This window comes from Daphnia pulicaria, chromosome 6, assembly GCF_021234035.1.
Source record: "Daphnia pulicaria isolate SC F1-1A chromosome 6, SC_F0-13Bv2, whole genome shotgun sequence".
Classification (NCBI taxonomy): Eukaryota; Metazoa; Arthropoda; class Branchiopoda; order Diplostraca; family Daphniidae; genus Daphnia; species Daphnia pulicaria.
Window position 1 is genome coordinate 15,700,915 of NC_060918.1, and position 13,738 is coordinate 15,714,652.

General features: G+C 37.3%; 4 non-coding genes across 4 annotated transcripts; 1 reads left to right on the forward strand and 3 right to left on the reverse strand.

Annotated features, from left to right (window-relative positions):
* Nucleotides 1-73: 73 nt before the first annotated feature.
* Nucleotides 74-147, reverse strand: Trnai-aau. The gene has a single exon. It is a non-coding gene; the product is annotated as a tRNA-Ile (tRNA).
* A 262-nt stretch (nucleotides 148-409) lies between these two features.
* On the reverse strand, nucleotides 410-493 carry Trnar-ucu. The gene is given in 2 exon segments: nucleotides 410-445; nucleotides 457-493. It is a non-coding gene; the product is annotated as a tRNA-Arg (tRNA).
* A 118-nt stretch (nucleotides 494-611) lies between these two features.
* On the forward strand, nucleotides 612-693 carry Trnas-uga. Its single transcript has one exon. It is a non-coding gene; the product is annotated as a tRNA-Ser (tRNA).
* Nucleotides 694-3,200: 2,507 nt separating this feature from the next.
* Nucleotides 3,201-3,271, reverse strand: Trnag-gcc. Its single transcript has one exon. It is a non-coding gene; the product is annotated as a tRNA-Gly (tRNA).
* Between the last annotated feature and the right edge of the window lie 10,467 nt (nucleotides 3,272-13,738).

Below are 13,738 nucleotides of genomic sequence, written 5' to 3' on the forward strand. Positions count from 1 at the left end.
ACTACTTTAGCAAAATATTTCGAATTTATCAGTACCTTTTTAGAGTGGAAAATATTTAATGAAAGAATCATAGTGGCCCGTAAGAGGATCGAACTCATGACCTCCGCGTTATTAGCACGGCGCTCTAACCAACTGAGCTAACAGGCCAATATTCTTAATATATTAATCAAAGGTTCATTCATCATCAGTTAGGTATGCTCTGTGTGTCTTTAGAGAGAATGAATTAAGATATCTACCAAGCAAGGCTATATCAGCAGCCAATTTCAATCGTCACTGTGAAGGCAATGCAAGCCAGTGATATTCATTGAGTGTTCGAGATATATTTGTAGTTTTATTGATCTGACATGATTCCCCATGGTTTGTGGTTAACTACTACTCATCATGAACTAATAGTTTCGTCATATGCTATTAATCGTGGCGGGACTCGAACCCGCAATTTTCGGATAACTACTTTCATAGAAGTCCGACGCCTTATCCATTAGGCCACACGACCTACACTTAAAAAAAGTGCTAGGATTTTGCATGTCTCATTTAACCTGCTCTTCAGTAAGGTCAAACGGAAATATTGGTGAACCAATAAATATTATTACTAGATTGTCTGACAATTCGGGGCAGTTGTGGCCGAGTGGTTAAGGCGATAGACTTGAAATCTATTCCTCTCTGAGGGCGTAGGTTCGAACCCTACCAACTGCGGTGAATTGCCATTTGTTTCACATGCTAGTATTTTCTAGTGGAACAACTCATTTTCAATCGTTTACTAATATCTCAAATTTACGCATGATTACAAATATGAACTGTGCAGTCATGGGTATCCTAGGTCCCGGGATCTATCTCGGAACCGTGGAGCCATGACCTGTCACTTGGCGTTTCCAGAAACGTGTCTATTTTTCAGAACCAGTGCCGAAATGCATTATGGCGGTCTTTGAGTGTAGTTTACAAACACAAAATGTAGTCAGAGACAAATTATAGGATGAAAGAATGTGTACCCATTTTGTTTACGAAGAATAGAAAAACGTCCGTACTTCCGTCCGTAAAAGATCTATAAGCAATCGTAAAATTTAAAAATGAACTCGAACGGAAAACTATTGCAATACCAATTATTAAGCCCGGTTAGCTCAGACAAGCCCATGGAGCTCATCGCCTAAGATGTTAACCCACACGATTGACATGGTTTTGTTTTAAAGTTACTTTTGATTTGATTCCTTAGTGACTCACGAGCTTTATGTCGCTTTGTTTTTAGGTGATCTTCACACACGAGAATCTTATAAAACTACTCTTTTACAGATACATTTCTGAGTTCTAACCAAACTAGTACTGCATCGACCGGGAATCGTACCCGGGCCGCCAACGTGGCAAGCGAGCATTCTACCACTGAACCATCGATGCGACATTGTTCAAGTCTACTGTGCACAAAGAAATTTTTAGAAAATACATTGCATCATCAAAAAAACATTTGTCTAGCAGAGCGTAGTTTCGATCTACGGACCTCTGGGTTATGGGCCCAGCACGCTTCCGCTGCGCCACTCTGCTTATGTTTGTTCTTTAAAAAATAGAAACTGATTCCAAAAAATGTGTACTTCTGTTGAACATTGGCGATTTCAATTATCGCCTAAGATGTTAACCCACACGATTGACATGGTTTTTTTAAAAGTTACTTTTGATTAGATTCCTTAGTGACTCACGAGCTTAATGTTGCTTTGTTTTTAGGTGATCTTCAAACAAGAGAATCTGATCAAACTACTCTTTTACAGATATATTTCTGAATTCTTACCCAACTAGTACTGCATCGACCGGGAATCGAACCCGGGCCGCCCACGTGGCAAGCGAGCATTCTACCACTGAACCATCGAGGCATAATTATTCAATTCTACTGTGCACAAAGAAATTTTTACAAAATACATTGCATCATCAAAAAAACATTTGTCTAGCAGAACGTAGTTTCGATCTACGGACCTCTGGGTTATGGGCCCAGCACGCTTCCGCTGCGCCACTCTGCTTATGTTTATTCTTTAAAAAATAGAAACTGATTCAAAAAAATTTGTACTTCTGTTGAACCTTGGCGATTTCAATTTTCATAATAATCGCCTAAGATGTTAAACCCACACGATTGACATGGTTTTTTATTTAAGTTACTTTTGATTAGATTCCTTAGTGACTCACGAGCTTTATGTTTCGTTTTTAGGTGATCTTCAAACACGAGAATCTGATCAAACTACTCTTTTACAGATATATTTCTGATTTCTTACCAAACTAGTACTGCATCGACCGGGAATCGAACCCGTGGCAAACGAGCATTCTACCACTGAACCATCGATGCAACTTTGCTCAAGTCTACTGTGCACAAAGAAATTTTTAGAAAATACATTGCATCATCAAAAAAACATTTGTCTAGCAGAGCGTAGTTTCGATCTACGGACCTCTGGGTTATGGGCCCAGCACGCTTCCGCTGCGCCACTCTGCTTATGTTTATTCTTTCAAAAATAGAAACTGATTCCAAAAAATTTGTACTTCTGTTGAACATTGGCGATTTCAATTTTCATAATTATCGCCTAAGATGTTAAACCCACACGATTGACATGGTTTTTTCTTAAAGTTACTTTTGACTAGATTCCTTAGTAACTCACGAGCTTTATGTTGCTTTGTTTTTAGATGATCTTCAAATACGAGAATCTGATCAAACTACTCTTTTACAGATATATTTCTGAGTTCTTACCAAACTAGTACTGCATCGACCGGAAAACGAACCCGGGCCGCCCACGTGGCAAACGAGCATTCTACCACTGAACCATCGATGCGACATTGATCAAGTCTACTGTGCACAAAGCAATTTTTAGAAAATACATTGCATCATCAAAAAAACATTTGTCTAGCAGAGCGTAGTTTCGATCTACGGACCTCTGGGTTATGGGCCCAGCACGCTTCCGCTGCGCCACTTTGCTTATGTTTATTCTTTCAAAAATAGAAACTGATTTCAAAAAATTTGTACTTCTGTTGAACATTGGCGATTTCAATTTTCATAATTATCGCCTAAGATGTTAACCCACACGATTGACATGGTTTTTTTTAAAGTTACTTTTCATTTGATTCCTTAGTGACTCACGAGCTTTATGTCGCTTTGTTTTTAGGTGATCTTCACACACAAGAATCTTATAAAACTACTCTTTTACAGATATATTTCTGAGTTCTTACCAAACTAGTACTGCATCGACCGGGAATCGAACCCGGGCCGCCCACGTGGCAAGCGAGCATTCTACCACTGAACCATCGATGCGACATTGTTCAAGTCTACTGTGCACAAAGAAATTTTTAGAAAATACATTGCATCATCAAAAAAACATTTGTCTAGCAGAGCGTAGTTTCGATCTACGGACCTCTGGGTTATGGGCCCAGCACGCTTCCGCTGCGCCACTCTGCTTATGTATATTCTTTCAAAAATAGAAACTGATTCCAAAAAATGTGTACTTCTGTTGAACATTGGCGATTTCAATTATCGCCTAAGATGTTACCCAGGTAACAATTTTCATGTCGTTTTGATGTGCTGTTGAAATACTTTTGACATCAACTTTTAGACAAAAAAAGAATGAAAAGAGTAATATCGTTTGGACATCAATGTTGTCGCGCCAACGAAGTTCGTTTGGACATGAAAAAATAACATCAATTTTGTCACATGAAAATGACGTTTGAATATTTTTTCTCCGTATGACATTGAAACCACGTCTAATTATGTTTATAACAAAGATATACAAAACACTGCCTTAAATGGATGTCAATTAAACCGCATGACATTGATATCAATAAAAATGCATGAATTAGATATCACTGTTAAAAAAATTAACAACTATAAACGCCCTAAATTCTCGCTAAACCAGATCTGGGGTTCCCAAACCCGAAAAATTTGTATCGTATCGCAATACGAAACGTTCGGGGTTGTATAGAAGACTAATAAAATATACGACATGGGCCTGTATAGAACCTTCAACCTTTGACTTCCGAGCTCAGCTCGCTAACCACTTGACCAATTGACTTATTTAAATGTTATATATTTATGAATTACATTTAAACCTGTACGTAAGGACTTAGAAAGTTTTATAGTCTTTGTTAGTATAGAAAATAAGAGTTAGAGGGTAGCGGGCGTGTTGGTCGAAAAAACTAGTACTTAAACTTAATATTATACGATAGAATACTTACGTTTTCAGAAATCGATATAATTTTAATAAAAGGAAAGGGATGCATGCTTGAAAATATTTCAAGTTGGAAAATGTGATATGTATAAATGAAAATTGATCTACTTGACAAGTAGTTTGCAAATACTTTTGATTAATACACAATTTTGGTTCACTGCACGTCAGTTTCATGTGATCTATCCTTTCAATTTTATTTGGGCAGTTAAAAAAATATATGTTATTGGTAAAAGCAGTGGAAGATTAATGTGTGCGTTTCATATTTCAAAAAGGATGTTAAACAATAGCATTAATTTATTTATTAAGATGTCCATTTTCTATTTGAAAATGTTATAAAAAAAATAGTACATCATTTAAATGTCCGTTTCATAGCATAAATTGTAAAAGAAAAACGATGTGAACATAAATTTGTAAAGTACGTGTCCATTTTTTATTCGAAAAATGATATAACAAAAAGCATGTCAATAGCAAGTTATTTTCTTATTTGAAATATGATGTCAATATTAATATATCAATTTCATGTCAATTTTGCATTTCAAGAATTTTTATTGGAAAACGTTACATCAATAACATGTCGTTCTGATATTATTAAAATGATATCGAATTTTACACTTAAAGTACGTGTCCATTTTTTATTCGAAAAATGATATTAAAAAAAGCATGTCAATAGCAAGTTATTTTCTTTTTTGAAATATGATGTCAATATTAATATATCAATTTCATGTCAATTTTGCATTTCAAAAATTTGTATTGGAAAACGTTATACCAATAACATGTCGTTATGATATTTTAAAAATGATGTCAAATTTTACACATTATTTTCGCATGTTTTTAATTTACGTAAAATTACTTAATGTCAAATTCACGTGATTTGCATATACAAAAATTGATGTCAATTTTTGTACAGTAAATAATACATTAAAAAATATCAGAAAATAGATTAGAATTTTTCATTAACAAATGTAATGTCACATACATATCCATTTCGTATCATACATGGGATGTCAAATAATTTATAACAAATTCATGTCAAATTCATGTCAACTAATTGACAGGAACATCAAAATGACATGGGAATATCAAATAGACATCCCAATGACATTCAATGCTACCTGGGTAACCCACACGATTGACATGGTTTTTTTAAAAGTTTCTTTTGATTTGATTCCTTAGTGACTCACGAGCTTTATGTCGCTTTGTTTTTAGGTGATCTTCACACACGAGAATCTGATCAAACTACTCTTTTACAGATATATTTCTGAGTTCTTACCAAACTAGTACTTCATCGACCGGGAATCGAACCCGGGCCGCCCACGTGGCAAGCGAGCATTCTACCACTGAACCATCGAGGCATAATTATTCAAGTCTACTGTGCACAAAGAAATTTTTAGAAAATACATTGCATCATCAAAAAAGCATTTGTCTAGCAGAGCGTAGTTTCGATCTACGGACCTCTGGCCCAGAACGCTTCCGCTGCGCCACTCTGCTTATGTTTATTCTTTAAAAAATAGAAACTGATTCCAAAAAATTTGTACTTCTGTTGAACATTGGCGATTTCAATTTTCATAATAATCGCCTAAGATGTTAAACCCACACGATTGACATGGTTTTTTATTTAAGTTACTTTTGATTAGATTCTTTCGTGACTCACGAGCTTTATGTTGCTTTGTTTTTAGATAATCTTCAAATACGAGATTCTGATCGAACTACTCTTTTGTAGAAATATTTCTGAGTTCTTACCAAACTAGTACTGCATCGACCGGGAATCGAACCTGGGCCGCCCACGTGGCAAGCAAGCATTCTACCACTGAACCATCGATGCGACATTGTTCAAGTCTACTGTGTACAAAGAAATTTTTAGAAAATACATTGCATCATCAAAAAAACATTTGTCTAGCAGAGCGTAGTTTCGATCTACGGACCTCTGGGTTATGGGCCCAGCACGCTTCCGCTGCGCCACTCTTCTTATGTTTATTCTTTCAAAAATAGAAACTGATTCCAAAAAATGTGTACTGCTGTTGAACATTGGCGATTTCAATTATCGCCTAAGATGTTAACCCACACGATTGACATGGTTTTTTTAAAAGTTTCTTTTGATTTGATTCCTTAGTGACTCACGAGCTTTATGTCGCTTTGTTTTTAGGTGATCTTCACACACGAGAATCTTATCAAACTACTCTTTTACAGATATATTTCTTAGTTCTTACCAAATAGTACTTCATCGACCGGGAATCGAACCCGGGCCACCCACGTGGCAAGCGAGCATTCTACCACTGAACCATCGAGGCATAATTCTTTAAGTCTCAGTCAGTCTAAATGCAAATCTAAAGCAAAATCAAAATTAGAAATAAACAAAGAATAATAAAAACTATTGCACCCAACAGAATGAATTCAAAAAATGCTATGAAAACATAACTTGCATTTCGTCTGCTGTTATTGAGCCCAATTGTTGCATGAAAAAAGGGGGCACGTATGGTGTTCCCCGTATGTCGGTAAACCAACAAAATACACACACACACACACTTACACCACCGAAAACTACACACACACTTTGTGTTTGTCATTGTTTGAACAGGACCGTTGAAACAAGAAACACACTACCCCCAACAAATCCTCCGGAATCGCCTTCCATCAACACACACGCAAATATTCACCAAAATATTTCAGTTGGAACGCCTTCCATAAACACACACACACACTAATTAGTTCGTCGACACACACAAAATTTAAAATAAGAGATAATAAAAAAACGACCGGCAGCAGTTCCTTCTCGCAACTTTGCCAACACGCGACTGATGGCCGCTATCTCAGCGTGGTGTGGTGGCGCTGGTATAGACTAGACTCATCTTCAAAGACGTTGCCACATAAATACGATTTCTAATTGTGTATAAATTTTTATTTCGTTTTATAAACGGCGCGATAAGCGTTTATAAGTCAGCTTGAGCAACATGAAATAAACAGCGTTTTCCATTCTCTAGTGAAACGAAGTTTCAAACGCGTTTGACAAGATAAAAATAAAACTGCACTGATGGGTATTTTAGACGTTTAAACTTTCAGTCACAAGATACTTTTATTACGTTTTTGGTCCGTTCGATTCCATAAACGGAAACCTAGAAGGAAGACAGCTTGTAGGGTAGTTTCGATCTACGGACCTCTGGGTTATGGGTCCAGCACGCTTCCGCTGCGCCACTCTGCTTATGTTTATGCTTTAAAAAATAGAAACTGATTCCAAAAAATTTGTACTTCTGTTGAACATTGGCGATTTCAATTTTCATAATTATCGCCTAAGATGTTAAACCCACACGATTGACATGGTTTTTTTATTAAAGTTACTTTTGACTAGATTCCTTAGTGACTCACGAGCTTTATGTTGCTTTGTTTTTAGATGATCTTCAAATACGAGAATCTGATCAAACTACTCTTTTGCAGATATATTTCTGAGTTCTTACCAAACTAGTACTGCATCGACCGGGAATCGAACCCGGGCCGCCCACGTGGCAAGCGAGCATTTGTAACGGATCAGGTTGCACCCAATTGTTAATTGATTAATGATGTCATTCTGACTCATATTCGTGAGCGTTTTGGGTGTCCTAAACATGTCTTTATGAACGTTTAATGTCACGTATAAAGGATACACGATTCAAGTACGTGACCCAAGTATTATTATATTTCCGCACCTGTTATCAGTTGTAACTTAAGCGTTTTCTAGAACTGCGTAGTTAGGCGCCAACTACGTGGCAATGGAAGCGCTTGGGTATATAACATGATGATAACTAGTTAGTTCTGCCATTGTTGTTGTAGTCATTCAAGAGACGAGTTGCTGTTGATTGCTCTTCTTTTTCCGTTGTCGTTTGGGTATGTTCACACTTCCTTCCTTAAAACCAATACACTATTCTACATGTGGGAAATCGCCTCCGGCATTTCATGTTCGTTATAATTTAGTGTAAGGTTCTTTTCGAGAACCTTTACACATTCTACCACTGAACCATCGATGCGACATTGTTCAAGTCTACTGTGCACAAATAAATTTTTAGAAAATACATTGCATCATCAAAAAAACATTTGTCTAGCAGAGCGTAGTTTCGATCTACGGACCTCTGGGTTATGGGCCCAGCAGGCTTCCGCTGCGCCACTCTGCTTTTGTTTATTCTTTCAAAAATAGAAACTGATTCAAAAAAATTTGTACTTCTGTTGAACATTGGCGATTTCAATTTTCATAATTATCGCCTAAAATGTTAAACCCACACGATTGACATGGTTTTTTATTAAAGTTACTTATGATTAGATTCCTTAGTGACTCACGAGCTTTATGTTGCTTTGTTTATAGGTGATCTTCAAATACGAGAATCTGATCAAACTACTCTTTTACAGATATATTTCTGGGTTCTTACCAAACTAGTACAGCATCGACCGGGAATCGAACCCGGGCCGCCCACGTGGCAAGCGAGCATTCTACCACTGAACCATCGAGGCATAATTATTCAAGTCTACTGTGCACAAAGAAATTTTTAGAAAATACATTGCATCATCAAAAAAGCATTTGTCTAGCAGAGCGTAGTTTCGATCTACGGACCTCTGGCCCAGAACGCTTCCGCTGCGCCACTCTGCTTATGTTTATTCTTTAAAAAATAGAAACTGATTCCAAAAAATTTGTACTTCTGTTGAACATTGGCGATTTCAATTTTCATAATAATCGCCTAAGATGTTAAACCCACACGATTGACATGGTTTTTTATTTAAGTTACTTTTGATTAGATTCCTTCGTGACTCACGAGCTTTATGTTGCTTTGTTTTTAGATAATCTTCAAATACGAGATTCTGATCGAACTACTCTTTTGTAGAAATATTTCTGAGTTCTTACCAAACTAGTACTGCATCGACCGGGAATCGAACCTGGGCCGCCCACGTGGCAAGCGAGCATTCTACCACTGAACCATCGATACGACATTGTTCAAGTCTACTGTGTACAAAGAAATTTTTAGAAAATACATTGCATCATCAAAAAAACATTTGTCTAGCAGAGCGTAGTTTCGATCTACGGACCTCTGGGTTATGGGCCCAGCACGCTTCCGCTGCGCCACTCTTCTTATGTTTATTCTTTCAAAAATAGAAACTGATTCCAAAAAATGTGTACTGCTGTTGAACATTGGCGATTTCAATTATCGCCTTAGATGTTAACCCACACGATTGACATGGTTTTTTTAAAAGTTTCTTTTGATTTGATTCCTTAGTGACTCACGAGCTTTATGTCGCTTTGTCTTTAGGTGATCTTCACACACGAGAATCTTATCAAACTACTCTTTTACAGATATATTTCTTAGTTCTTACCAAACTAGTACTTCATCGACCGGGAATCGAACCCGGGTCACCCACGTGGCAAGCGAGCATTCTACCACTGAACCATCGATGCGACATTGCTCAAGTCTACTGGGCACAAAGAAATTTTTAGAAAATACATTGCATCTTCAAAAAAACATTTGTTTTGCAGAGCGTAGTTTCGATCTACGGACCTCTGGGTTATGGGCCCAGCACGCTTCCGCTGCGCCACTCTGCTTATGTTTATTCTTTCAAAAATAGAAACTGATTCCAAAAAATGTGTACTTCTGTTGAACATTGGCGATTTCAATTTTCATAATTATCGCCTAAGATGTTAACCCACACGATTGACATGGTTTTTTATTAAAGTTACTTATGATAAGATTCCTTAGTTACTCACGAGCTTTATGTTTCTTTGTTTTTAGGTGATCTTCAAACACGAGAATCTGATCAAACTACTCTTTTACAGATATATTTCTGATTTCTTACCAAACTAGTACTGCATCGACCGGGAATCGAACCCGTGGCAAGCGAGCATTCTATCACTGAACCATCGATGCGACTTTGCTCAAGTCTACTGTGCACAAAGAAATTTTTAGAAAATACATTGCATCATCAAAAAAACATTTGTCTAGCAGAGCGTAGTTTCGATCTACGGACCTCTGGGTTATGGGCCCAGCACGCTTCCGCTGCGCCACTCTGCTTATATTTATTCTTTCAAAAATAGAAACTGATTCCAAAAAATTTGTACTTCTGTTGAACATTGGCGATTTCAATTTTCATAATTATCGCCTAAGATGTTAACCCACACGATTGACATGGTTTTTTATTAAAGTTACTTATGATTAGATTCCTTAGTTACTCACGAGCTTTATGTTTCGTTTTTAGGTGATCTTCAAACACGAGAATCTGATCAAACTACTCTTTTACAGATATATTTCTGATTTCTTACCAAACTAGTACTGCATCGACCGGGAATCGAACCCGTGGCAAACGAGCATTCTACCACTGAACCATCGATGCAACTTTGCTCAAGTCTACTGTGCACAAAGAAATTTTTAGAAAATACATTGCATCATCAAAAAAACATTTGTCTAGCAGAGCGTAGTTTCGATCTACGGACCTCTGGGTTATGGGCCCAGCACGCTTCCGCTGCGCCACTCTGCTTATATTTATTCTTTCAAAAATAGAAACTGATTCCAAAAAATTTGTACTTCTGTTGAACATTGGCGATTTCAATTTTCATAATTATCGCCTAAGATGTTAAACCCACACGATTGACATGGTTTTTTTATTAAAGTTACTTTTGACTAGATTCCTTAGTGACTCACGAGCTTTATGTTGCTTTGTTTTTAGATGATCTTCAAATACGAGAATCTGATCAAACTACTCTTTTGCAGATATATTTCTGAGTTCTTACCAAACTAGTACTGCATCGACCGGGAATCGAACCCGGGCCGCCCACGTGGCAAGCGAGCATTTGTAACGGATCAGGTTGCACCCAATTGTTAATTGATTAATGATGTCATTCTGACTCATATTCGTGAGCGTTTTGGGTGTCCTAAACATGTCTTTATGAACGTTTAATGTCACGTATAAAGGATACACGATTCAAGTACGTGACCCAAGTATTATTATATTTCCGCACCTGTTATCAGTTGTAACTTAAGCGTTTTCTAGAACTGCGTAGTTAGGCGCCAACTACGTGGCAATGGAAGCGCTTGGGTATATAACATGATGATAACTAGTTAGTTCTGCCATTGTTGTTGTAGTCATTCAAGAGACGAGTTGCTGTTGATTGCTCTTCTTTTTCCGTTGTCGTTTGGGTATGTTCACACTTCCTTCCTTAAAACCAATACACTATTCTACATGTGGGAAATCGCCTCCGGCATTTCATGTTCGTTATAATTTAGTGTAAGGTTCTTTTCGAGAACCTTTACACATTCTACCACTGAACCATCGATGCGACATTGTTCAAGTCTACTGTGCACAAATAAATTTTTAGAAAATACATTGCATCATCAAAAAAACATTTGTCTAGCAGAGCGTAGTTTCGATCTACGGACCTCTGGGTTATGGGCCCAGCAGGCTTCCGCTGCGCCACTCTGCTTTTGTTTATTCTTTCAAAAATAGAAACTGATTCAAAAAAATTTGTACTTCTGTTGAACATTGGCGATTTCAATTTTCATAATTATCGCCTAAAATGTTAAACCCACACGATTGACATGGTTTTTTATTAAAGTTACTTATGATTAGATTCCTTAGTGACTCACGAGCTTTATGTTGCTTTGTTTATAGATGATCTTCAAATACGAGAATCTGATCAAACTACTCTTTTACAGATATATTTCTGGGTTCTTACCAAACTAGTACTGCATCGACCGGGAATCGAACCCGGGCCGCCCACGTGGCAAGCGAGCATTCTACCACTGAACCATCGAGGCATAATTATTCAAGTCTATTGTGCACAAAGAAATTTTTAGAAAATACATTGCATCATCAAAAAAGCATTTGTCTAGCAGAGCGTAGTTTCGATCTACGGACCTCTGGCCCAGAACGCTTCCGCTGCGCCACTCTGCTTATGTTTATTCTTTAAAAAATAGAAACTGATTCCAAAAAATTTGTACTTCTGTTGAACATTGGCGATTTCAATTTTCATAATAATCGCCTAAGATGTTAAACCCACACGATTGACATGGTTTTTTATTTAAGTTACTTTTGATTAGATTCCTTCGTGACTCACGAGCTTTATGTTGCTTTGTTTTTAGATAATCTTCAAATACGAGATTCTGATCGAACTACTCTTTTGTAGAAATATTTCTGAGTTCTTACCAAACTAGTACTGCATCGACCGGGAATCGAACCTGGGCCGCCCACGTGGCAAGCGAGCATTCTACCACTGAACCATCGATACGACATTGTTCAAGTCTACTGTGTACAAAGAAATTTTTAGAAAATACATTGCATCATCAAAAAAACATTTGTCTAGCAGAGCGTAGTTTCGATCTACGGACCTCTGGGTTATGGGCCCAGCACGCTTCCGCTGCGCCACTCTTCTTATGTTTATTCTTTCAAAAATAGAAACTGATTCCAAAAAATGTGTACTGCTGTTGAACATTGGCGATTTCAATTATCGCCTTAGATGTTAACCCACACGATTGACATGGTTTTTTTAAAAGTTTCTTTTGATTTGATTCCTTAGTGACTCACGAGCTTTATGTCGCTTTGTCTTTAGGTGATCTTCACACACGAGAATCTTATCAAACTACTCTTTTACAGATATATTTCTTAGTTCTTACCAAACTAGTACTTCATCGACCGGGAATCGAACCCGGGTCACCCACGTGGCAAGCGAGCATTCTACCACTGAACCATCGATGCGACATTGCTCAAGTCTACTGGGCACAAAGAAATTTTTAGAAAATACATTGCATCTTCAAAAAAACATTTGTTTTGCAGAGCGTAGTTTCGATCTACGGACCTCTGGGTTATGGGCCCAGCACGCTTCCGCTGCGCCACTCTGCTTATGTTTATTCTTTCAAAAATAGAAACTGATTCCAAAAAATGTGTACTTCTGTTGAACATTGGCGATTTCAATTTTCATAATTATCGCCTAAGATGTTAACCCACACGATTGACATGGTTTTTTATTAAAGTTACTTATGATAAGATTCCTTAGTTACTCACGAGCTTTATGTTTCTTTGTTTTTAGGTGATCTTCAAACACGAGAATCTGATCAAACTACTCTTTTACAGATATATTTCTGATTTCTTACCAAACTAGTACTGCATCGACCGGGAATCGAACCCGTGGCAAGCGAGCATTCTATCACTGAACCATCGATGCGACTTTGCTCAAGTCTACTGTGCACAAAGAAATTTTTAGAAAATACATTGCATCATCAAAAAAACATTTGTCTAGCAGAGCGTAGTTTCGATCTACGGATCTCTGGGCTAAGGGCCCAACACGCTTCCGCTGCGCCACTCTGCTTTTGTTTATTCTTTCAAAAATAGAAACTCATTCCAAAAAATGTGTACTTCTGTTGAACATTGGCGATTTCAATTATCGCCTAAGATGTTAACCCACACGATTGACATGGTTTTTTTAAAAGTTACTTTTGATTTGATTCCTTAGTGACTCACGAGCTTTATGTCGCTTTGTTTTTAGGTGATCTTCACACACGAGAATCTGATCAAACTACTCTTTTACAGATATATTTCTGAATTCTTACCAAACTAGT